Here is a 25,331-nt window from a genome sequence, read left to right as displayed (position 1 = left end):
GTTCTAATGAAATGTTATATACCCCCGGGGCCTTGTTTCGACTCAGGTCTTTCAGTGCTCTGTCAAACTCTTCACGCAGTATCATATCTCCCATTTTATCTTCATCTACATCTTCTTCCATTTCCATAACATTGTCCTCAACTACATCGCCCTTGCATAGACCCTCTATATACTCCTTCCACGTTTCTGCTTTTCCTTCTTTGCTTAGGACTGGGTTTCCATCTGAGCTCTTGATATTCATACAAGTGGTTCTCTTATCTCCAAAGGTCTCTTTAATTTTCCTGTAGGCAGTATGTATCTTACCCCTAGTGCGTTAAGCCTCTACATCCTTACATTTATCCCTGCTTAGCCATTTTGCACTTCCTGTCGATCTCATTTTTGAGACGTTTGTACTCCTTTTTGCCTGCTTCATTTACTGCATTTTTATATTTTCTACTTTCATCAATTAAATTCAATATTTCTTCTTTTACCCAAGGATTTCTACTAGCCCTCGTCTTTTTACCTGCTTGAGCCTCTGCTGCCTTCACTACTTCATCTCTCAAAGCTACCCATTCTTTTTCTACTGTATTTCTTTCACCCATTCCTGCCATTTGTTCCCTTACGCTCTCCTTGAAACTCTGTACAACCTCTGGTTTATTTAGTTTATCGACGTCCCATCTCCTTAAATTCCCACAACTTGTGTTATGTGAAATACTGAACGGTTATTTTCAACAAGATGGTGCAACCGCGCATACAGCTCGCGTTTCAATTTCACTGCTGGCTGATGTTTTTGATGATCGCTTAATTTCACAACGACTTTGGCCTCCACGATCGCTTGTCCCATCATCACCTGACTTTTTCTTCTGGGGTGCAGCGAAAGCAACTGTCTATAAAACCGTCCAATATTGATCAATGATTTGAAAACTGCAACGTCCGCTTTCACTGCTTCTGTTACGGAAGAAATGTTACAGTTTGTGGATGGAAACATGATTAGGTGAATTGAATTGTGTATTCAAAAACTTTCAACATTTAATGTGAAAATTTGTAAGTAAAAAGAATATTCAATAAATTAATAACTTCTATTTCATTGACGAGTTTCGTTTCGGCATATTCACCGCGGCATACGGCACGCACGGCTAACAATCATACGGCACTGCGGAAGAGCTTTTTGAACACCCCGTAGAACCCAGTATGTTGTCCTCAAAGGCGAGTGTTCATCAGAGACAAGGGTGTCATCAGGTATGTCCCAGGGAAGTGTGATAAGACCGCTATTGTTCGCTGTATACATAACTGATTTGGCGGACGGCGTGGGCAGCAGTCTGCAGTTGTCTGCTGACGATGCCGTGGTGTGCGGTAAGGTGTCGAAGTTGAGTGACTGTAGAAAGACACAGGGCGACTCAGACAAAATTTATATTTCGTGTGATGAATAGCAGCTACCTATAAATTTGGGAAAATGTAAGTTAATGCGGATGAGTAGGAAAAACAAGCCTGCAATGTTCGGATATAGCATTAGTAGCGTATTGCTTGACACAGACACTTTGCTTAAATATCTGGGCGTAACTTTGCAAAGAGATATGAAGTGGAATGGGCGTGTGAGGACTGTGGTAGGGAAGGCGAATGGCCATGTGTCCATATGTAGCTGCGAGTCAACAGGATATTTTGCCGTTCGGGGAAGAAAGTTTGTGATTGAGATTTCGTGAGAAACCTCGCCGCAACCAAAAAACCCGTTGCTTCAATGATTGCCACCTCAATTTGCGTATGCTGTCCGTGACATTCTCACCCCTGTTTCACAATAACACCAAACGAGCTATCCTTATTTGAACTTTTTCTGCGTGTTGAGGATGTCGTACCACGGAGCAGTAATCCAGTAGAGGACGGAGAAGCTTAGTGTATATGGTATATCTAGTAGATTTGTCGCTTCTTCTAAATTAAAGTAACTGATGACCTGAAATATGCCATCGACAATCGAAAGGCAACAATATTGACGCTACTGGACTTCAGCAAAGCTTTTGACACTGTTAACTTTGACATATTACTCAGAAAAATGCAACAGCTTAATTTCTCTGATAGTGCAATGAGATGGTTTGAAAGCTACTTAAAAGACAGACAGCAATGTGTTGTCTGCGCAAATGAAAAATCTTCCTGGAAACATGTTTCTTCGGGAGTGCCACAAGGATCAGTCTTAGGACCACTTTTGTTTTCTTTATATGTCAACGATATTTCGTCGGTTTTGTCCTCCTGTAAACATCATTTCTATGCCGACGACCTCCAGCTCTATCTCAGCGTCAGACCTGAAGACGTAAACACTGCAATCGCTCTGATGAATGATGATCTGTCTTCAGTAGTGACATGGGCGAAAAACCTGGGGCTTAAATTAAATGCAAAAAAGACGCAAGTAATCTTAATAGCCCATCAGAAATTAATAAGTTCAGATTTCCGCGAACGGCTACCTCCTATTCTGCTCGAAGGTACTCCAATACCATATCAGAAAACAGTGAAGAACTTGGGTGTAACTTTGGACGAGCATCTCAACTGGGCGGAGAATACAGTCGCAGTGTGCCGAAAAACGTCTGCTTGTCTCTATGCTCTCAAAAAGTTTCGGAACATATTCCCACAGGACTTGAAACGCCAGCTCGTGCAAGCACTCGTTCTACCGAACCTCCACTATTGTGATGTGATTCAACAAGGCATGAGTAGTGAAAACAAAAGACGGCTAGAGCTAACCATGAATGCCTGTGTGCGTTACACCTGCAACATTCGCCGATATGATCATGTTAGTGCTTCATACTCCGAGCTAGGGTGGCTGCGGCCGGACAAACTGCGTGACTACCACACTCAATGTCTACTTCACCGACTCCTCATCGCGCAAGCACCGCAGTACCTAGCTTCCGAGATTAAAATCCTGTCATACCATCATAATCGAAACACGAGGTCACTCTTATCTGGTATCCTAACTGTGCCCACTCACAAAACAAAAACTTTTGCAAACTCCTTCTCAGTTGCCGCTGTCCGCCTCTGGAACAAACTGCCCCTTACCTTGAGGAAAATTCAATCTCCTGTTGCTTTTAAGAAGAAGTTGAAGCATTTCCTACTATCATCCGCATAAAATTCTCCACAAAATTAATGTGCAAGGCAAATCCTCTCATCTGTCAAATAGCAAAGCTAGTGTCTCCTATCTTGCTCCTGAGATGCCTTCCTCTTCATCTATCTCTATTAGACACGCAGTCTCCTTTTCCTTTATATTTTCCTTAATTATGTTTCATCATGTCTCTCTATTCTTCTCCTCGCTTCACCATGAGTCTCCCTCATACTCCCTGCTGCCAGCACTCCTATCTTAAATCTTTCTCTTCCATAATGTATTTTTCGAGGTGTACCTTTCTAATTGTTTATCTCACTTTTTGTATTAGATGTAGTTTAACATGCCTACTGAAACATATGACTGTAAAATAAGTAGAATGCCTGGTTAGATGTAAGAGAGGGCCTGATGGCCCTAATCTTGCCAGGTTAAATAAATAAATAAATAAATAAATAAATAAATAAATAAATAAATAAATAAATGTCGTGCCAATAAAAAGCAGTCTTTGGTTCGCCTTCCCTAGAACATGTTATGTTTGATGAATACAATTTCAATCTTTCTAATTGGAGTATGTTGGTATTTCGTTGACTCTACAAGCTTCAAATTTATCCTGTTTGACGTGTAATCGAAATGTTACCAAATATGGACGACTTCACACACTTCATTGTTTATGGTAAATATACACTTTTCACACCATACTGGTATCTTGTCTAAATAATTTTGCAATTCGTTTTGGATCATCTAGTGACTTTACTGGACTGTAAACTACAACATCCTTTGACAACAGATTGTGTCCTAAATCATTTATATGTGTTACGAACGGCAGAGGCTCCATAACACTTTCCTGCGATAACACAGATATGGCTTCGGCTTTACTCGATGAATTCTTATCAGTTACTACGAACTTTAACCCTTCTAACAGTAAATCACCAGTTTAGGATCACAAATCAGACGATACTGAGTAGGCGCGCAATTTGATTAGAAGCCGCTTGTGAGGAATGGCGTCTAAAGCCTTCTGACAATCTAAATGTTGCCCATACTTAAAGTTCCAGTTTCAAAACTCCGTAGAAAGAGAACTACTGCTTATAATGACGTCAAATTTGAACAGCATATTATTGACGTAGGGGAAACATCATGAACGAAAAAAAACTTTGCCAACAGATGACCCTCTAAGTGTGTTAATGTAAATGGGGTCGCCTACAAATAACAGATGAGTCGCAATACGACGGCTATGGTTTGAGGTTTGAGCTGCACTTTTGACCATCCGCCCTGTTCAATGTGCATGACTGCACAAACTCGGCAGTCTACAGCTGTGTCACGGTTAGTTACATATGCCCATTCACCACGACAACTGATGGGAAGAATCGGATTTTAATTGTCCTGTGGCCTAAAACCTCATAAAAAGCAAAATAACATCGGTTTCTAACTGTCGTAAGACTGGCGCAAGACATGTTTCAGTTGCTGTCCAACGTTTTCTGCCATGAGTTGAGATCGAGGAACAGCATGTTCCACAACAGATCAGAGTGTCTCGAGGGTTACGTTCAGTAGGCGTTGCGCAGTGCGTGCCTTCAATTGAGCTATGTTCATAACCGGAGTACTGAACACAACATCTTTCAGATAACACCACAGCGAGAAATAACATCTTCTTTTCGTATGGTTCTTGTATCTCTTACGTTCATTAAAGATAGTACTGTCGTCAGCAAATCGTTTCCTTTCTCCTTAATGCCACTCCTAAACTTTTACTTTACATCCACCGTTCCTTCTTCTATGCCCAGGTTGTGCATTTTTAGAGGCAGACCATATCCTTCTCTTACGCTGTTTTTAATCTGAATATTTCTTCCGTTCTTATTGATTCGTCTTGCTACGGGTACGTATTGTGTAGTAGCGAACCGGCAATGTTTTACAATTGCTAAATATCTCTCCTCTCTCTATCTGTTCCTTCTCCACCCTATCACTGTCAGTCTCCTGCCCCCTGCGACTCTTTCTGACCATCTCCTCCTTTCCTCTCTAGATATCCTCCCCTTCTCTCTGACCTTGAGCCTTGTTTACTGTCGCTGCCAACGAAACCTTGGATAAATGGTAAAATCAGTTGGAATCATTTGTATACTCGTCATGAAAGACCGCTTCTTATTGCTCTATCTGGAACATTAATAGCATCAATAATGGCATATCACATGGTTTAGGTCGTTCAAGAAGTCAGATATCAAACGCATAATCATTACAAGTTCCATAGAATCACTTCCACACCGAAATCTAACGCTTTAGTTAACTGTAAAGAACTACACAATATTGCTGACGCTTATTATATCGTCGATTAAACAATTTTAAGTTTAAATATGCTAATGTAGTGAAAACTGCCTGCGAGAAAGGAAACGAAACCGCACATTTTCACGGTCAGTAGAGCACAGAATTTTCTTTCTCGCAGGTTCTTGCAAAAATTCTGTACATTATCATTTAATGAAAAAACACTGGGTATTGTCTATTACATTTGTGTTTATATATGTAGTCAATTGAGCAAGAAGCTTTCGAGATTTCTGATAACATTTTTCAATTTGAATAGTATATATAAGAAATTATTAAATACAAGAAGCTCAGAGGGTCAGAGGTTTTCTATGTTTCTAGTAACAACATTTTCGCTTTGGGTAGTATATATATGACATTATTATAATTTTGTAGCCTATGTCCTTCCGAATGTGTAGAAGAGTATCGAGTAAAAATTTGAAGTAAATCGGTCAAGAACTTCTCCGGATTTTTGTTAACAACGTTAAACGACCATTTGTCTTAGTATAGTAGTATAGATTACCCGTCTTTTCATACAGCTTATACGTATTTTTAATTTCGAAAATTTAGCGCCATTTAATGTTGTCGAACGCCAAATATTATCAAAGTGTGTCCGTTGACACAGTTGATTTCTACTGCTTTTTATCTACCTTACCAGTAAATCGTAGTTCTTTAAAGAGTCGAACTTCTTGTATGACACAGCTTCAAGCGTGTGATTCCTTTATAGTCGAGTTAACGTGTTAAATATTTGGCATCAAGTACGTGAGCGAGGAAAATTGTACAAGAAATTTGAAATCGTTGGAAGTCCCTTATTGTTCTCATTATCAAATACTGGATGTTTACAGTGATGGCAATTTGCTCTCTGTTTTTAGTATAAGTTAATTGTTCACGCATATCAGTGTTCGTGAGTCGCATCTCCTGAGCTCTGTATCATACCACGATATAATTTTGGAGCAGCATTCACTGGGATATGTCGATGGTGTCTGCTAAATGTGTTGCGAATAGAGTTGGTAGCAAAGAAGCAACCAATTAAAACGTCTTTCCCGATGCTGAAGCTTGACTTAATAAACAGCGATAATTTTTTTCCTTTCCTCGTTATGTGCGGGATGTGAGCGAGAAGAAGTTTTGTAAAGGCTGTTGCAAGTCACTAAGCGCTCCCATTCACATACATTGCAACAATATAGTCTGGGAGTTTTTGCGCACCTTGAGGTTCCTTGTCGTATATAGACAGCTTGTAATTTTAATAGTCGATTTCTTGTGTTAAACCATTAAAGTAAGATTGCATCTCTAAATGATTATATTATGACAGCATTTCAGATTTTTAAATTCGGTCAATAATTGTATGAAATATTGAAAATCTAATTTTTGCTGCCTCTGCAAACCGTTAGAATATAGACTGCTACAACAGGTTTTTGTGACAGCTCCGGATTACCCACTTAGAAATATAATCACAGATATCAAAGCCGTTGCATATTTCGTCCGTAATCGACGGCTTTATGAGGGCTGCGACTGTTAATAAACACAAATAAAACAGTTTCTGCGTCAGTCACTTGTTTATTTTGCCTTTACGCGTTTCGATGATTCACGCCATCATCTTCAGGTAGAGAACTGTTTATTTCCAAGGCTGGTGTTGGCGAAGAGTACAGACGTCTTTTCATAGTAGCAGACCAAGGGCAGTGCAGGTTATTTTGCGTCGGGTAGTGTTGTTAAAGGTTTGCATACTGTCTATTGACATTGTAAATGTAATATGCAGTGGGGAGGACACACATCAAGCAATAGTATGCAGATCTTTTACAATACTACCGTCTTTCAAAAGACGCAAAATACCCTACACTGCCATGGGTCTGCGACTGCGAAGAGACATTTTTATTCTTCACCAACACCAGCCATTTAAGCAAACAGTTCTCCACCTGAAGATAATGGTGCGAACCATCGAAACGCTAGTGGCAAAATAAACAAGTGACTGACGCAGAATCTATTTTATTTGTCTCAAAGCCGTGTTTGGCCGTAAAGTGATCATTCTTTCCTGATAACCGATGTCACAAGGATTATTGTAGCGAGATTGCGGGTGCTTGTTTTGTTGAATGCTACAATTCAGTCATCGAAATAATCCTCACTAACCATCATCATTATCATTAGCTGCAACTGCAGTTAGTGTATTTTTACTACCAACGCTACAGTGTTTTAATTTTGTTGCAGGTGAGTGGATGGTGCCTGTACTTCTCATATTTGGAACTTGATATCGAAGTGTGATGTTCGGAGAGCCTCATATGAAGACGTTTCAGGTAAGGTGGGCGTACTTCAGTGCATGTTACTTCTCATACTAAAATGTGTCCCTGAACTAAACGCGGCAAGGCCAACTTGTGTTTATAGACTTACTCTTTGACGTTTCAGATGTCAGACTTGGTCAGTGATATGTACATTTTGTCACCCTCTTTGTATCAAGAGCGAAAAAACGCCAGGACCTGTTAAGTACCGAGCGAGGTGGAGAAGTGGTTAGCACACTGGACTCGCATTCGGGAGGGCTACAGTTCAAAACCCCCGTGCTGATTTAGGTTTTCCTTGATTTTCCTAGATCGCTTCAGGCAAACACCGGGATAGTTTCTTCGGGGGGCAGGGCAGATTTCGTTCCCCATTCTTCCCTAATCAGATGGGATCGATGACTTCGCTGTTTGGTCCCCTCCCTCAAACCAACCAACCAACCAACCTGTTAAGTAACAATTGTCATTATTATTTGTGATTTCGTTTTGTGTATTTGCGATTTCATTGTTCTGTGTAAAAGTCAAATTACACAAAAGTAGATGTGTCTCTGCAGAAATGTAAAATGCGGGAGAGTAAATGTAGAGGGATGTAAGAAAAGTTACCCAAAATGCATTGAGAAGGAGTAAATACGCTGACGGAAAAAAACGCAACACGAAGAAGGAGTTAAAATTTAGCGCCACTCTCATAAGAGTAGCGCTTGTAGCGCCACTTTGAGGATACAAATCAGGTTTGCTTTCGTCGTGAGCGTTAGTTATCTTTGAGACTGGACGAATGTTCGTCAAGAAAGCCTTGAAGGCAACAAAGATACCATTATACAGTACTGGCCATTAAAATTGCTACACCACGATGATGACGTGCTACAGACGCGAAATGTAACCGACAGGAAGGATATGCTGTGATATGGAAATAATTAGCTTCTCAGAGCATTCACACAAGGTTAGCGCGGGAGGCGACACCTACAACGTGCTTACATGAGGAAAGTTTACAACCGATTTCTCATACACAAACAGCAGTTGACCGGCGTTACCTGGTGAAACGGTGTTGTGATGCCTCGTGTAAAGAGGAGAAATGCATACCATCACGTTTCCGACTTTGATACAGGTCGGATTGTAGCCTATCGCGATTACGGTTTATCGTATTGCGACATTGTTGTTCGCGTTGGTCGAGATTCAATGACTGTTAGCAGAATATGGAATTGGTGGGTTCAGGAGGGTAATACGGTACGCCGTGCTGGATCCCAACGGCCTCGTATCAGTAGCAGTCGAGATGACAGGCATCCTATCCGCATGGCTGTAACGGATCGTGCAGCCACGTCTCGATCCCTGAGTCAACAGACGGGGACGTTTGCAGGACAACAACCATCTGCACGAACAGTTCGACAACGTTTGCAGCAGCATGGACTATCAACTTGGAGAACATGGCTTCGGTTACCCTTGGCGCTGCATCACAGAGAGTAGCGCCTGCGATGGTGTACTCAACGACGAACCTGGGTGTACGAATGGAAAAAGTCATTTTTTCGGATGAATCCAGGTTCTGTTTACAGCATCATGATGGTCGCATCCGTGTTTGGCGACATCACAGTGAACGCACATTGGCAGCGTGTATTCGTCATCGCCATAGTGGCGTATCACACGGCGTCATGGTTTGGGATGCCATTTGTTACACGTCTGGGTCGCCTCGTGTTCCCATTGACGGCACTTTGAACAGTGGACGTTACATTTCAGAAGTGTTACGACTCGTGGCTCTACCGTTCATTCGATCCCTGCGAAAGCCAACATTTGTGCAGGATAATGTACGACCGTATGTTGCAGGTCCTGTACGGGATACAGCATATAATCCAGATATCTCACCAACTGAAACCGTCTGGCCAATTTTGGCCGAGAAACTGGCTCGTCACAATACGCCATTCACTACTCTTGATGAACTGTGGTATCGTGTTGAAGCTGCATGGGCAGCTGTACCTGTACACGCCATCCAAGCTCTGTTTGACTCAATGCCCAGGCGTATCGAAGCCGTTATTACGGCCAGAGGTGGTTGTTCTGAGTACTGATTTCTCAGGATCTATGCACCCAAATTTCGTGAAAACGTAATCACATGTCAGTTCTAGTATAATATATTTGTGCAATGAATACCCGTTTAACATCTGCGTTTCTTCTTGTTGTAGCAATTTTAATGGCCAGTAGTGTAAAAAAGTCATTGAGTTTAAACGAGGTCGTGTACTAGAGCTACGAGAAGCTTCTGCGATATTGCAGAAAGACCTGTCAGGAATGTAGCCACTGTACATGATTGCTGGCAGAGTTGCTCACGAGAACGTACGGTTGCAAGAAGATCGAGCTCGGGACGACCACGTGGCACCGCAGAGAGGGAAGACAATGGTGTACGGCGTGTGCTCTGGTACAACGTACTGCATCTGCAGGAGCAATCTGAGCGGCAACTGGCACCACAGTCACACAGCGAATTGTTACAGATCGGTTACTTCGAGGACAGCTCCAAGCGCGATGCCCTGTAGCGTGCATTCCACTGACTCCAAACCACCGTCGTTTGGGACTTCAGTGGTGTCAAGCGAGAGCTCATTGGAGGGCAGGGCGGAGGTCTGTTGTGTTTCCTGAGGGAGGCTGGTTCTGCCTCGGTGTTACTGATGGGCGTGTGTTAGTTAGGAGGCCAGATGAGGGCCTGCAACCAACCTGGCTGCGAGCTGGATGCACTGGAACTACGCCATCGTCAGGTATGTGATTCAGCGGAGCACTCTAGCGGTTATTCCGCGTTCCCTGACTGCAGATTTGTACCTCAGTCTGGAGATTCAGCCTGTTGTGGTGCTATTCATGAACGGAAGTCCAAGGTTGTTTTCCAACAGGGTAACGCACGCCCACACGCCGCTGTTGTAACCCAACATGCTCTACAGAGTGGCGACATGTCGTCTTGGCCTGCTCGGTCACCAGATGTGTCTCCAGTCGAGCACGTATGGGGCTTCACCGGACGACGACTCCAGAGTCATCCATAACCACCATTAACTATTGACCGACCAAGTGCAACAGGCATGCAACTCCTTCGCACAAACTGACATCCGGCACCAGTATAACACAACGCATGCAGATTTGCATTCAACCTTCTGGCCGTTACACCGGTTATTAATGTAGCACAATTCCACATTTTCAATGGCTTATCTTACGCTTACATGAACCTGTGATCTTGCAAGGTTAATCACTGAAATATCTTGATCCATAAAATTTCTGGCGTGCAGCCGCATAAATTTGACTTCTTCTTCTAATATTTCTGCTGAATAACGTCCAGCCATCTTCAGAGTGAGCCGAGGTGACTGACGCTCCAGCACTTGCTCCGTCCTTTTAAAGCCGTGGACCGCACCAATGCGCATGCGGCCACAGATACACAAGACGCCAGAGAAGTAGTGCTTTGTCACCTTTGGAGGCCAACGTTTTTGTGGAGGACTTCGAGGAGAAGGCGCTGGAATCTGCAAGGTTGAAGCCAACAGTGTTTTCGAGGTATATTGACGACACGTTTGTAGTGAGGCCCCATGGTGAAGACAAGTTAAAAAGATTCTTAGATCATCTGAACTCCATCCACAGACAAATTCAGTTTACGGTGGAAATTGAAAAAGATGGATGCCTTCCATTTTTGGATGTGCTGGTACGGCGTAAAGATGATGGCATCTTGGGACACGCAGTTTATCAAAAACCGACCCATACGGATTTATATTTACGCGCAAATAGCTGCCACCATCCTCCACAGACGAGGAGTGTACTCTCAACTCTGGTACACAGAGGACATGTCATTGCTGACGAAAGCAGTCTGGATGACGAGCTTTTACACCTGAGAAGAGTTTTTGAAGCATATGGGAACTCACAACAACAGATACATAAGGCGCTACAAATCAAACCAACTATGGGTATAAGAAAATCAGAAGAAGACAAGGAAAGTTTTAAATCGATGGCTTTTCTGCCATACGTGGGAAGCCTATCGTCAAAAATAGGACGGATTCTCAGTAAGCATGAAGTGAAAGTGATTTTTCGAACTCCGCCAAAGACAGTAGCACTCCTGGGTTCCGTTAAAGATGATTTCGTGCTTCGGAAGCCTGGGGTTTGCAAGATCCCCTGTGAGTGCGGCCGTTCATACACCTGACAGAGGACAGGTACAGTTTAGGAGAGATGCACAGAGCACCGCAGGTGCTGAAGATGGCTGGACGGTATTGAGCCGAAATATTAGAAGAAGAAGTCAAATTTATCGGCTGCATGAAAATATGAAGATGCACGCTTAAATATGTTATCCAGACAAACGTATTCCGAAATTTTATTGCTCTACATTAACTATTTTTTGGTGTAGGAATTTTTTTCCGTCAGTGTATATTGATGAACGTTTTGTGACTAACTTAATTCGGGCAATATGGAATATTTTCTGACGTGCGCAAATAATTTTTAACCTTTGTAGCTGCCGAAAAATAGTACCGGCTTCGCTCTTTTTTTCTGAATGGAACTGTGTTATTTTCCTGTGACTCTGGAAACAGCAGTCGACGTAGGTTTCAAACACATAACATATTTTGAACAGCAACGCAAACCATTGTCTCGCCGGTAGGAGATAATGTCTCATAATCATACGCCCTACTGTACCACATTGTAATGGTTCTGGAAATATTTCGTTCACCTATGTTACAAAAGGACCCTACGTAGCGACCGTCTTCGATTTTCTCCAAACTACTTTTTGGATGAAACCATAGCAGAACTACTGTAGCGGAGAGATAAGTGTTTTATTCACGAGGTTGGAGCTCGAAATTTCACTTGTAGACTAAAACACAATCTCAAACAAAGGACTCTTGAAGAGAGCCGCCCGAAGGGGCCAAGCGGTTCTAGGCGCTACCGTCTGGAACCGCGAGACCGCTACGGTCGCAGGTTCGAATCCAGCCTCGGGCATGGATGTGGGTGATGTCCTTAGTTAGGTTTAAGTAGTTTTAAGTTCTATGGGGCTGATGACCTCAGAAGTTAAGACCCATAGTGCTCAGAGCCATTTTTTTTCTTGAAGGGCGTCACATATTTCCATTGTCCATAACAGACAAATTGGATCTGTGCGAAATAGCCTGGAACTGTGCGAAATAGACTGGGGAATAACGCCTTCTTTCAGCTCCGCTAGGAGTGCAATGCGAACTGGGGAATATCTGTAAACGCGATAGCGGAAAATTGAGACTTTGCAAAGATTTATGACGCTCGTTCAGGTTATTTAACGGCAACAGCGCTATCTCTGTCGCTCTCTAATGCACAATGCGTTTCCGTCTTTTGTCCCTCAGTATCCGTTCTTTGTAAAAAAATATGGTTCCTCACTTCGGTTCTGAAATTTTATCGTGCGTCGCCAAGTGTCCGAATTTATACACCTTTTTATTCTTCATGTCACTAGGAGCCCGGCCTGAATAATACACCTCAGTTCTCAGATCACAGCTGCTGCTAAGTGTGTTCTAAATGACCAACTTGACATAAAAAGCTGTTGTTTACGTGATGTAGTCAACATGCACAGCGGGGGGGGGGGGGGGGGGGGGGGGGGGGGGGGAGGCAGTATTAACTTAGTGCGTGGTGCATGCAACTACGCATATCGCATATTAAGCTTAGCTGTGTGACTGGTGCTAACTAATTCGTAGAGTTGTAAAACTACCTTAACCTACGGTAGACTATCGTGAGCAAGCGTACGAGTACGGTAGTTTTTGTAGTAGCTCTGCTCAGTGAAGATCGCAGCCGCATTACTTGTACATTAGGTGTGTTGCATACCTATCGGGCGTTACCTCATTTCGATCGCTTTGTTTGCCTGTACTGTCAGTATCTCAGCAGATTCTCCTAGAAACCAGGAGCGGTGAACTGCCCAGAAAACGAGCGAAGATATATAAAGGGCTGTGGAACCTATGGAACATTTTTGGCTAAAATGGCTCTGAGCACTATGGGACTTAACAGCTCAGGTCATCAGTCCGCTAGAACTTAGAACTACTTAAACCTAACTAACCTAAGGACATCACACACAGCCATGCCCGAGGAAGGATTCGAACCTCCGACCGCAGCGGTCGCGCGGTTCCGGACTGTAGCGCCTGGAACCGCTCGGCCACACTGGCCGGCGAATATTTTTGTTCTGCATAGTTATCCCCTTGTCTGTTTCTTAAAAATAAACAGTAATAACAGCAAAATTTAAACTGTCAATGTTTAATTGAGGTTTTATTAGAAAATTGTTGACTTGTAACGTGAAACAGAGGGGTGTTGTAGTAAAAATAAAAAAAAATACAGATTTACCATATAACAGTAAAAATGTAATTTCCGAAGAAAAGAAAATTAAAAAAAAAACATATGAAACATCATTTCAATGTTTCGTCCAGTTTTTATGAAACATGATTCTGTTATTGGTAAACAACTTCCGCGCTTATCAATAATAACAAGAAACTCTTGCCTTTGACCACGACATAGAACTTTCTATTGAGTACAAAATAACAAAAAAAGGTTCAAATGGCTCTGAGCACTATGGGACTTAATGTCTAAGGTCATCAGTCCCCTAGAACTTAGAACTACTTAAACCTAACTAACCTAAGGACATCACACACATCCGTGCCCGAGGCAGGATTCGAATTTGCGACCGTAGCGGTCTCGCGGTTCCAGACTGTAGCGCCTAGAACCGCACGGCCACCCGGGCGGGCACAAAATAACAACATATTTTGTAAGGATATACAATAACCAATGAACTAGCACTGAACAATGTGTGGTTCAATTTATGTTTGAAACGAAAAAGCAAGAAACAAAGACGAGTTGTCGGTTCCCAATTCGTCTCTCACACATTCATTTATGTTACCTTTCCCTACGAGTGCTACCAAATCCTACTGGCAGACCTACCATTTACTATATATGGAGATGGCATCTATTCTTCTGGTCATGTCCGAAAGAACAGATACCATCTCCACATACAGTTCAGGCTAACAGCCCGTGAGCATCTTCTTCTGTGCTGGATGCACACGCATTGCCCGAACTCTTACGGGACTCGTTAAGATTGTCTGCCGCGAGTAATGAGTGTAATGGGTAGAGGCACTACGAATGTAGTGTGTGGACATTAAGTTGGGAATGTGGGTCTCACTGGGAGTGTGCAAGGGCTAAATCCCTGCAGTCGCACTATCCTCTGTGCCCTCGGTGGCTCAGATGGGTAGAGCGTCTGACATGTAAGCAGGAGATCCCGGGTTCGAGTCCCGGTCGAGGCACACATTGTCAACTGTTCCCGTTGATGTATATCGACCCCCGACAACAGCGTAGTGTCTTGATTTAATTATCATTTCCTACCATTTACTACGTCATTTATGTAATGTAGCAAAACTACCGCACCGTACTCTTGGAGGAGCCCAACACTATTAATGAACATTGTTCTAGTTTGCAGGAAATTGGAAATTTGTGGTAAGGTCTTATGGGACCAATTTGCTGAGGTCATCGGTCCCTAAGCTTACACACTACTTAATCTAACTTAAACTAACCTACGCTAAGGACGACATACACACCCATGTCCGAGGAGCCCTCCGACGGGCGCAGCCGCGTGGACCGTGACAAGACGTCCTAGACCCCGCGGCGAGTTTGTAGGGAAAATTGGTGCGCCAGCGAATGCGTACAGATCGATCTTGTGCAAACACCTTCTGTCACATTTTGTTCCGCAGCCAAAGTGGGTATTGCAGGTGGGCCTGTCCAGTGCTTCGCAATGTTCACTGAAGCCTTCAATAAGCACCACTTATAGCAGAGTGGTTGAGCTAAAAGAGCGGCCGCTTTTATAGAAAATTGACAGATTGGTAGTTAGTTCTGTGGCGGAGAGAACTGTTCCTTAACGTTCGGTTCCTGTTGAGCAGTTTAGTCGTGTCGTCCTGTCCATGAGTGCCAAATCGTCTGAAGTTTCGTCTCGAATGTAAATCAGCCCACAGTTGCACTAATTATGTTTATTCTAAAACTTGACCATGGTTTCAGCTATAATAATATAGCCTTCTTCTGAAGTCCTAGAAAGTGAAGAAACTAACATCTAGACATGTAATACAATCTATACATAAACCTCTAAAATTACGTATGTGATGTCATATTACTTACATAAGCTTTTAAAAATGAAAAAGTCTTAGCCCAGCGGTTGCGTCTAGATCAATAAACTAAAACAACTTCACTAGACATAAGCCTGTTTCGATCATAAGTAAAACTACATATGGCACCGTATGTCCTGTGCCACTACATCTGTTATACTACGCGCACGGTCGTCGATTGTGCTACATCCTGCGCGCCATAGGTGTCGCTCCCCACATAGAGCTACATCGCACCGTTTATCAGGAGACTAGTTGATATCTACGATAAAATATTAATAACAAGCCTGGAAGTGCAACTGAAGGACTATGTTCTTATTAATACGACTATCCAACAGTTAAAATACTGTTGTATACGATCATTAAAGTGGTCAAACATTAACAATTTCATACAACAAAGTTTGCATCACTATTTAAAGCATCATTCAGAAACGGGGCTATTATATGCAAATATAGCTCCAGCTTATAGGGATAATTCTACCAGCTGACCTTAGTCGTTGTACATAGGCACACTACTAATGATTGACGAGAGTCCTACGAATAGCAGTCCAGTGCATGAGTGCGGTAACATGGCACAAGACAATGAAAGGCACTTTAACGTAGCTGTCTCAACACCAACTACTGTTAACATAATAACAGCTTATGACTCTTTGTGGCAATTTCCTACTGGAGCATTGTCCTAAAACAGTGTCCCCTAGAACTAAGAACTACTTAAACCTAACTAACCTAAGGACAAAACACACATCCATGCCCGAGTCAGGATTCGAACCTGCGACTGTAGCGGTCCCGCGGCCGGCTATCTCAAATAATCATATAATAATATGGTACAATCGAGTCAGCACTAATACCTATCTGCTATGCCCAATACGGGCTGAAAACCTTCGAGGAAGCTGGAACATTTCAAAGAACACTGATCATTCAGTTAATTCCTATTGCCACTCATTTTGTTCTTATATATTTGCACCACCTCCAGTAAATCTAATTTCATACCCTTGGCTTCTTTACACAATAGCTCAGTGTCATTAACAGGTGGGGGCTGTTTTTCATTCGAGACAATTTCGTAACGGTTGCTGGTGTTGCTGCCACGATGAAAAAAAAAAATGCTAAGTGAAATCTTAGACTAAGTTCCTACCTTAAGAACTTCAGATCTATCGATTAGGGATTCCACCTTACAAAATATATCTTTCCCATATTCTCTGCCGGCCGCGGTGGTCTCGCGGTTCTAGTCCGGAACCGTGCGACTGCTACGGTCGCAGGTTCGAATCCTGCCTCGGGCATGGATATTCTCTGCCGGCCGCGGTGGTCTCGCGGTTCTAGTCCGGAACCGTGCGACTGCTACGGTCGCAGGTTCGAATCCTGCCTCGGGCATGGATGTGCGTGATGTCCTTAGATTAGTTAGGTTTAAGTAGTTCTAAGTTCTAGGGGACTAATGACCGCTGCAGTTGGGTCCCATAGTGCTCAGAGCCATTTCAACCATTTTGAACCATATTCTCTTGGGCATGAGACTGGAGACCACAGGAGGAAAAACGGTCTGCTGACATGGACATTGTAGTGCAGTTTATCGAAATAAATGGCTGCGAGAAAGGACAAAACATTTATTCACGAGGAGGAAGCATACTTCTGAACCGAGTTTTACGTGGATCACACACAAAACCTACCCTATGGTTATTTTTACGGATAAATTGAGATAATTTAACGCCCCATCATTACTCAGCAGCGACTGGGTCGGTAAGGAACGGAAAATGGACGGGCAATTACTCCTTCCCAGATTCACAACAACTGAAAGCAAGGTTTGTCATTTTCTGGTCACAGTTGATACGTGAATACTGGCTTGTGCTTTGGAGCGAAGGGAAACACGGACGTGAACTGGAACGCGATCGATGAAGTGAATAGCGTGCTCCACAGAGTGAGTTTGGCATCATCTAGATTTATTGAGATGACGGCAAGGTTAGCAGTCGCAAAAAAATCCATAACGCTCCTAACCTTTGACTTTAACTTCACATAGGGGTAAAATACAGGGAGTGAAAGGCTATTTATAACTTTTATAGAAACCAGACGATAGTTATGAAAGTCAAGGAGCCTCAAAGGGCAGCTGTAGTTAAGAAAAGAGTGAGACAGAGTTGTAGCCTATCCCCGATGTTACTCAGGCTGTACACTGAGTAAGCAGTAAAGGAAACAAAAGAAAAATTTGGAGTAGGCATTAAAGGTAAGGGAGAAGAAATTAAAAAATTGAAGATTGCCGATGACATGCAAATTCTGTCAGAAATAGCAAAAGATTTGGAAGAGCAGTTGAACGGAATCGACAGTGTTTTGAAAGGGGGATATAAGATGAACATCAACAAAAGAAAAACAGGAATAATGGAATGTAGTCGAGTGAAATTAGGTGGTCCTGCGGGAACTAGATTAGAAAACTGAAAATAATAGATGAGGTTTGCTATTTGGGCAGCAAAATAATTGATGATAGCCGAAGTAGAGAGCATATAAAATGTAGTCTCGCAAAGGCGAGGTAAGCTTTTCTGAAGAAGAGAAATTTATTAGCATCGAATATGGATTTAAGTGTCAGGAAGTCCTTCCTGAATATATACGGATGGACTGTAGCCAGCTATGGAAGTGAAACATGGACGATAAACAGTTTAGGCAATAAGAGAATAGAAACTTTTGAAATGTGATGCTACAGAAAAAAAATGAGTAGGTGAGCAGGTCACGTAACTAATGAGGAGGTGCCGAAAAGAATTGGGGAGAGAAGAAATTTGTGGCACAACAGGACAAGAAGAAGGGATCGGTTGGTAGGACACATTCTGAGACATCAAGGATCACCAAAAACAGAGTCAATAACTCGAAAACACTGATCTAGTTCCCGTCCAAAATTGGCGTTCCAATGGGCACAGTAATCGCACATCATACTTACGGAGCAGCGTCTGTCAACTACGATTGCCCTGTGGCTTCATAAACTTTCCCGAACTAATAATTCATTGTATTCATATCGAGTCTCCAGCCGGAACATCTCGTCATCTGGCCAGGTGGACCGCCGAAATATTGTGTCCAGAGGACGAGATGTTCCGGCTGGAGACCCGATACGAGTTGCCCTCGTCAACGCCCCAGAAACTTCGCATGGCAGTCCAAACTGCCTCGTCTCCGAACACTGAGATTGAACATCATGAAGGGGCGAGACTGACCAATCGTCAACCCGAATGCATTTTTGGTGCCAGATTTCTTATCCAATCAGAAGGCTGGAGAAGCGACGCCCGTTTACGTGAAACAAAATTTTCCACTCCCTCCGTAATATCCGAAGTTCTAATCATGGGTACATGTTACGCGATCTGGGAGAGCCAATCGAAGGAGCCACCGATACAAAAGCCCGCGCAGATAATCGCTATGCCGTTCGCTGTGGCCGAGCAGTTCTAGGCGATTCAGTCCGGAACCACGCAACTGCTACGGTCGCAGGTTCAAATCCTGCCTCGGGCATGGATGTATGTAATGTCCTTAGGTTAGTTAGGTTTAAGTAGTTCTAAGTTCTAGGGAACTGATGACCATAGATGTTAAGTCCCATAGGGCTCAGAGCCATTTGAACCATTTGATAATCGACCGCGCGGCATTAGCCGAGCGGTCTCTGGCGCTGCAGTCATGGACTGTGCGACTGGTCCCGGCGGAGATTCGAGTCCGCCCTTGGGCATGGGTGTGTGTGTTTGCCGTTAGGATAATTTAGGTAAAGTAGTGTGTAAGCTTAGGGACTGATGACCTTAGCAGTTAGGTCCCATAAAATTTCACAGACATTTGACATTTTGATAATCGCTGCTCCCGTCAACGGACTGGCGGCTCCAGTATTGAAATTTCAGCTACCGTTTCCAGCCTTCTGTCCCAAAGTTGCATCAGGAGAATCCACCTGAATTTATTCAGTCGCATGCGTTAGTGATTCAGCCACCATCAATTAACGCAGCGGCATCGATGTAAAATTACGGAGGGTATTAGGTATATGGTGTGCTGAATGTCCAACGTAACGCACAGACGGAAACAAATAGCTACATCAAAAAATAATTAATGTAGAGTAATGAAATTTCGGTATTACATTTGTGTGGGTAACATATTTAAGTGAGTAACATTGCTAAATCACAGGTTAATGTAGGTAAGGTTCGGTTACAACAGCGAAATGTAAATGTGGCCGGGCGAAGTGGCCGTGAGGTTCTAGGCGCTACAGTCTGGAAGCGAGCGACGGCTAGGGTCACAGGTTCGAATCCTGCCTCGGTCATGGATATGTGTAATGTCCTTAGGTTAGTTAGGTTTAATTAGTTCTAAGTTCTAGGCGACTGATGACCTCAGAGGTTAAGTCGCATAGTGCTCAGAGCTATTTTGTAAATGTGAAATACTCTTACAGTAATAACCAGTGCAATAGCTATACTGTTGAATGTAAGCATGCAAACGCGCATGCATTGTATTGCGCAGGTGACGGATGTCACTTTATGGGGTGGAGTTCCGTGGCTGTTGCACTTGGTCTGTCAGAAGATGTACGCCTAATGGCGGCTCCGGATGACGCAGGAGTTGCCGTCAGATTATGTTCCTATATGTGCTCGATTGGAGACCGATCTGGTTATCGAGCAGGCCAAGGCAATATGTCGACACTGTGTAGGTTATGTTTGGTTACAACAGCGGTATGTGGGCGAGCGTTATCTTGCTGAATGTGCCGTTCCCCTCCATGCTGTCACCTCCCTTTTGCGTTTTCGTGTTATGCGTCAGTTGGAAGAGGAGTGGCTGGCAGTCGGTGAAAATAAGATGCGTCTGGCAAGGCCACCACGCGGCCATGGCGGGATGAGGTTCTCCTCATTCGCCTCCGCATCGGGCACAGTCCCTTAACGCATGGTTTTTTACTCCGGCGGGAGGACCCCCCAATCTGCAGTGCTTGTGGCGTCCATATTACTGTCCACCATATTTTACTTGACTGTCTTTTATTCTCTGACCAGAGGGCGGTGGTTTCCTTGCCACCGGATTTGCCCTCTATTTTGCAAGACGACGCAACGACTGTGGTTAAGGTCTTACGGTTTTGTGTCCTGTCCAGTTTGTTGCCTCGGATTTTAGGGAGAGGATTTTAATGAGCTGCTGGGTGACTGGCTCACCCAGGGTTTAGGTAAGAGGTCCGCCAGTCACGATTACCTACTTGTTTCACTTCGATTTCTGTTCTCTTTTCCTTGTGTTTCCTTTCCTTTTTTAATGCGTTTCTTGTTTTGCCTCTGTATGTGAGGATTTGGAACTGCATCAGGTCTGTGTCTTTTAGCCGTTCTCCTTGTTCGCTGGCCGTCTTCGTCCCTTCACCGCATGTGTTCCTGTTTCTATGCGTTTGGGCGCTGATGACCAAGCTGTTTAGCGCCCGAAAACGTCAAACCACACACACACACACACACACACACACGATAGAACAAGAAGTCGAATTACCATATTTACATACTAATTTTCAGTTAGGATGAGTGGGATAACGACGAGAGAGCTTCTGCTGTCATACAAAATCGCACCTCGGAACATTGCTCCACGTATACGTCCAGTGTGTAACAGGTTCGTAGTAGGCCCTCAACTGGCCCCACTTCAACCAACACACGGCCATCACCAGCTGCCATCGGAAAACACAACAGACCTGCACAGGGCGTCTGGCTCGGAGATGTCCTTGAAGTAACCTATTTGTAACAGTTCGTTGTGACTGCAGTGCCAGCTGCTGCTCAAACAGCTGCTAAGGTGCAGAACGTTCCGCCAGAGACGATTGCCTTCCTTCATCGTAGTGCCTTGTGGCCGTCCAGAGCCCGGTGTTCTGCGACCGTACATTCTCGTGAGCACCGCTGCCAGCAGTTGTGCACGGTGGCTCCATTTCTGCAGTATCGCAGGCGGACCATCAGCTCCTCGTAACCTTATTACACTCAGTGAAGTGTTGATAATGGCCTCTTAATGGCCTTAAAGGAATCCTTGAGAAAATTTTTGGTAACATTTTTGGGAAAACAGCGATCTTGTAATCTACGTAAAATCAGACAAAAAAGGTCTTGACCGCGAGGGTTATTTTATTAAAATGACCTAGTCGACGATGAGTGGAACAGACAGTTGACATCAGTCGTTTCAGCTGATTGTGCCGTTTGAAGATGGCCTAAGCCTAGACTGAAGCCGGTCATTTTACTCTACTGGCCATTAAAATTGTTACACCAAGAAGAAATGCACATGATAAATGGATATTCATTGGACAAATACATTATGCTACAACTGAAATGTGATTACATTTTCACGCAATGTGGGTGCATAGAGCCTGAGAAATCAGTACCCACAACAAACACCTCTGGCCGTAATAACGGCCTTGATACGCCTGGGCACTGAGTCACACAGAGCTTGAATGGCGTGTACAGGTATAGCTGCCCATGGAGCTTCAACGCGATACCACAGTTCATCAAGAGTAGTGACTGGCGTATTGTGACGAGCCAGTTGCTCGGCCACAATTGACCAGACGTTTTCAATTGGTGAGAGATCTGGAGAATGTGCTGGTCAGGGCAGCAGTCGAACATTTTCTGTATCCAGAAAGGCTGGTACAGGACCTGTAACATCCGGTCGTGCATTATCGTGCTGAAATGTAGGGTTTCGCAGGGATCGAATGATGGGGTAGAGCCACAGGTCGCCACACATCTGAAATGTAACGCCCGTCAATGCGAACAAGAGGTGACCGAGACGTGTAACCATCACGCCGGGTGATATGCCAGTATAGCGATGACGAATACACACTTCCAATGTGCGTTCACCGCGATGTCGCCAAACCCGAATGATACCATCATGATGCTGTAAACAAAACTTGGATTCATCCGAAAAAATGACCTTTTGCCATTCGTGTACCCAGATTCGTCGTTGAGTACACTATCGCAGGCGCTTATGCGGCGTCAAGGGTAACCGCAGCCATGGTCTCCGAGCTGATAGTCTATGCTGCTGCAAACATCGTCGAACTGTTCGTGCATGTGATTGTTGTCTTGGAAAGGTCTCCATCTGTTGACTCAGGGTTTGATCCGTGGCTGCACGATCCGTTACAGCCAGGCGAATAAGATGCCTGTCACCTCGACTGCTAGTGATACGAGGCCGTTGGGATCCAGCACGGCGTTCCTTATTACCCTCCTGAACCCACCGATTCCATATTCTACATCTACATCTACATTTATACTCCACAAGCCACCCAACGGTGTGTGGCGGAGGGCACTTTACGTACCACTGTCATTTCCTCCCTTTTCTGTTCCAGTCGCGTATGGTTCGCGGGAAGAACGACTGTCTGAAAGCCTCCGTGTGCGCTCGAATTTGACATTCGTGATCTCCTCGGGAGGTATAAGTAGGGGGAAGCAATATATTCCATACCTCATCCAGAAACGCACCCTCTAGAAACCTGGCGAGCAAGCTACGCCGCGATGCAGAGCGCCTCTCTTGCAGAGTCTGCTATTTGAGTTTGCTAAACATCTCCGTAACGCTATCACGCTTACCAAATAACCCTGTGACGAAAAGCACCGCTCTTTTTTGGATCTTCTCTATCTCCTTCGTCAACCCGATCTGGTACGGATCCCGCAGTGATGAGCAATACTCAAGTATAGGTCGATCGAGTGTTTTGTAAGCCACCTCCTTTGTTCATGGACTACATCATCTAAAGACTCTCCCAATGAATCTCAACCTGTTACCCGCCTTACCAACAATTAATTTTATTTGATCATTCCACTTCAAATCGTTCCGTACGCATACTCCAAGATATTTTACAGAAGTAACTGCTACCAGTGTTTGTTCCGCTATCATGTAATCATACAATAAAGGATCCTTCTTTCTATGTATTCGCAATACATTACATTTGTCTATGTTAAGGGTCAGTTGCCACTCCCTGCACCAAGTACCTATCCGTTGCAGATCTTCCTGCATTTCGCTACAATTTTCTAATGCTGCAACTTCTCTGTGTACTACAGCATCATCCGCGAAAAGCCGCATGGAACTTCCGACACTATCTACTAGGTCATTCATATACTGTATAATGTGAAAAGCAATGGTCCCATAACACTCCCCTGTGGCACGCCAGAGGTTACTTTAACGTCTGTAGACGTCTCTCCATTGATAACAACATACTGTGTTCTGTTTGCTAAAAACTCTTCAATCCAGCCACATAGCTGGTCTGATATTCCATAGGCTCTTACTTTGTCAGGCGACAGTGCGGAACTGTTTCGAACGCCTTCCGGAAGTCAAGGAAAATAGCATCTACCTGGGAGCCTGTATCTAATATTTTCTGGGTCTCATGAACAAATAAAGCGAGTTGGGTCGCACACGATCGCTGTTTCCGGAATTCATGTTGATTCCTACAGAGTAGATTCTGGGTTTCCAAAAACGACATGATACTCGAGCAAAAAACATGTTCTAAAATTATAAAACAGATCGACGTCAGAGATATAGGTCTATGGTTTTGCACATCTGCTCGACGACCCTTCTTGAAGACTGGGACTACCTGTGCTCTTTTCGAATCATTTGGAACTTTTCGTTCCTCTAGAGACTTGCGGTACATGGCTGTTAGAATGGGGGCAAGTTCTTTCGCGTACTCTGTGTAGGATCGAATTGGTATTCCGTCAGGTCCAGTGGACTTTCCTCTGTTGAGTGATTCCAGTTGCTTTTCTATTCCTTGGACACTTATTTCGATGTCAGCCATTTTTTCGTTTGTGCGAGGATTTAGAAAAGGAACTGCAGTGCGGTCTTCCTCTGTGAAACAGCTTTGGAAAAGATGTTTAGTATTTCAGCTTTGCGCGTGTCATCCTCTGTTTCAATGCCATCATCATCCCGGAGTGTCTGGATATGCTGTTTCGAGCCACTTACTGGTTTAAAGTAAGACCAGAACTTCCTAGGATTTTCTGTCAAATCGGTACATAGAATTTTACTTTCGAATTCACCGAACGCTTCACGCATAGCCCTCCTTACGCTAACTTTGACATCGTTTAGCTTCTGTTTGTCTGAGAGGTTTTGGCTGCGTTTAAACTTGGAGTGAAGCTCTATTTGCTTTCGCAGTAGTTTCCTAACTTTGTTGTTGAACCACGGTGGGTTTTTCCCGTCCCTCACAGTTTTACTCGGCACATACCTGTCTAAAACGCATTTTACAATTGCTTTAGACTTTTTCCATAAACACTCAACATTGTCAGTGTCGGAACAGAAATTTTCGTTTTGATCTGTTAGGTAGTCTGAAATCTGCCTTCTATTACTCTTGCTAAACAAATAAACCTTCCTCCCTTTTTTATATTCCTATTAACTTCCATATTCAGGGATGCTGCAACGGCCTTATGATCACTGACTCCCTGTTCTGCACTTACAGAGTCGAAAAGTTCGGGTCTGTTTGTTCTCAGTAGGTCCAAGATGTTATCTCCACGAGTCGGTTCTCTGTTTAATTGCTCGAGGTAATTTTCGGATAGTACACTCAGTATAATGTCACTCGATGCTCTGTCCCTACCACCCGTCCTAAACATCTGAGTGTCCCAGTCTATATCTGATAAATTGAAATCTCCACCTAAGACTATAATATGCTGAGAAAATTTATGTGAAATGTATTCCAAATTTTCTCTCAGTTGTTCTGCCACTAATGCTGCAGAGTCGGGAGGTCGGTAAAAGGAGCCAATTATTAACCTAGCTCGGTTGTTGAGTGTAACCTCC

At 43.7% G+C, this 25,331-nt stretch overlaps 1 protein-coding gene and 1 non-coding gene across 2 annotated transcripts in view; both read left to right on the top strand.

Annotated features, from left to right (window-relative positions):
- Positions 1–25,331, top strand: part of LOC126282200 (tubby-related protein 4) — a 1,357,172-nt gene that overhangs the window by 548,964 nt on the left and 782,877 nt on the right. The window lies entirely within an intron of this gene.
- On the top strand, positions 14,748–14,822 carry Trnat-ugu (transfer RNA threonine (anticodon UGU)). Its single transcript has one exon. It is a non-coding gene; the product is annotated as a tRNA-Thr (tRNA).

The sequence above is a fragment of the Schistocerca gregaria genome, chromosome 1 (genome assembly GCF_023897955.1).
Source record: "Schistocerca gregaria isolate iqSchGreg1 chromosome 1, iqSchGreg1.2, whole genome shotgun sequence".
Lineage (NCBI taxonomy): Eukaryota > Metazoa > Arthropoda > Insecta > Orthoptera > Acrididae > Schistocerca > Schistocerca gregaria.
Note: the sequence above shows the minus strand (reverse complement) of the source record. Positions and strands in the feature narration are given on the sequence as shown.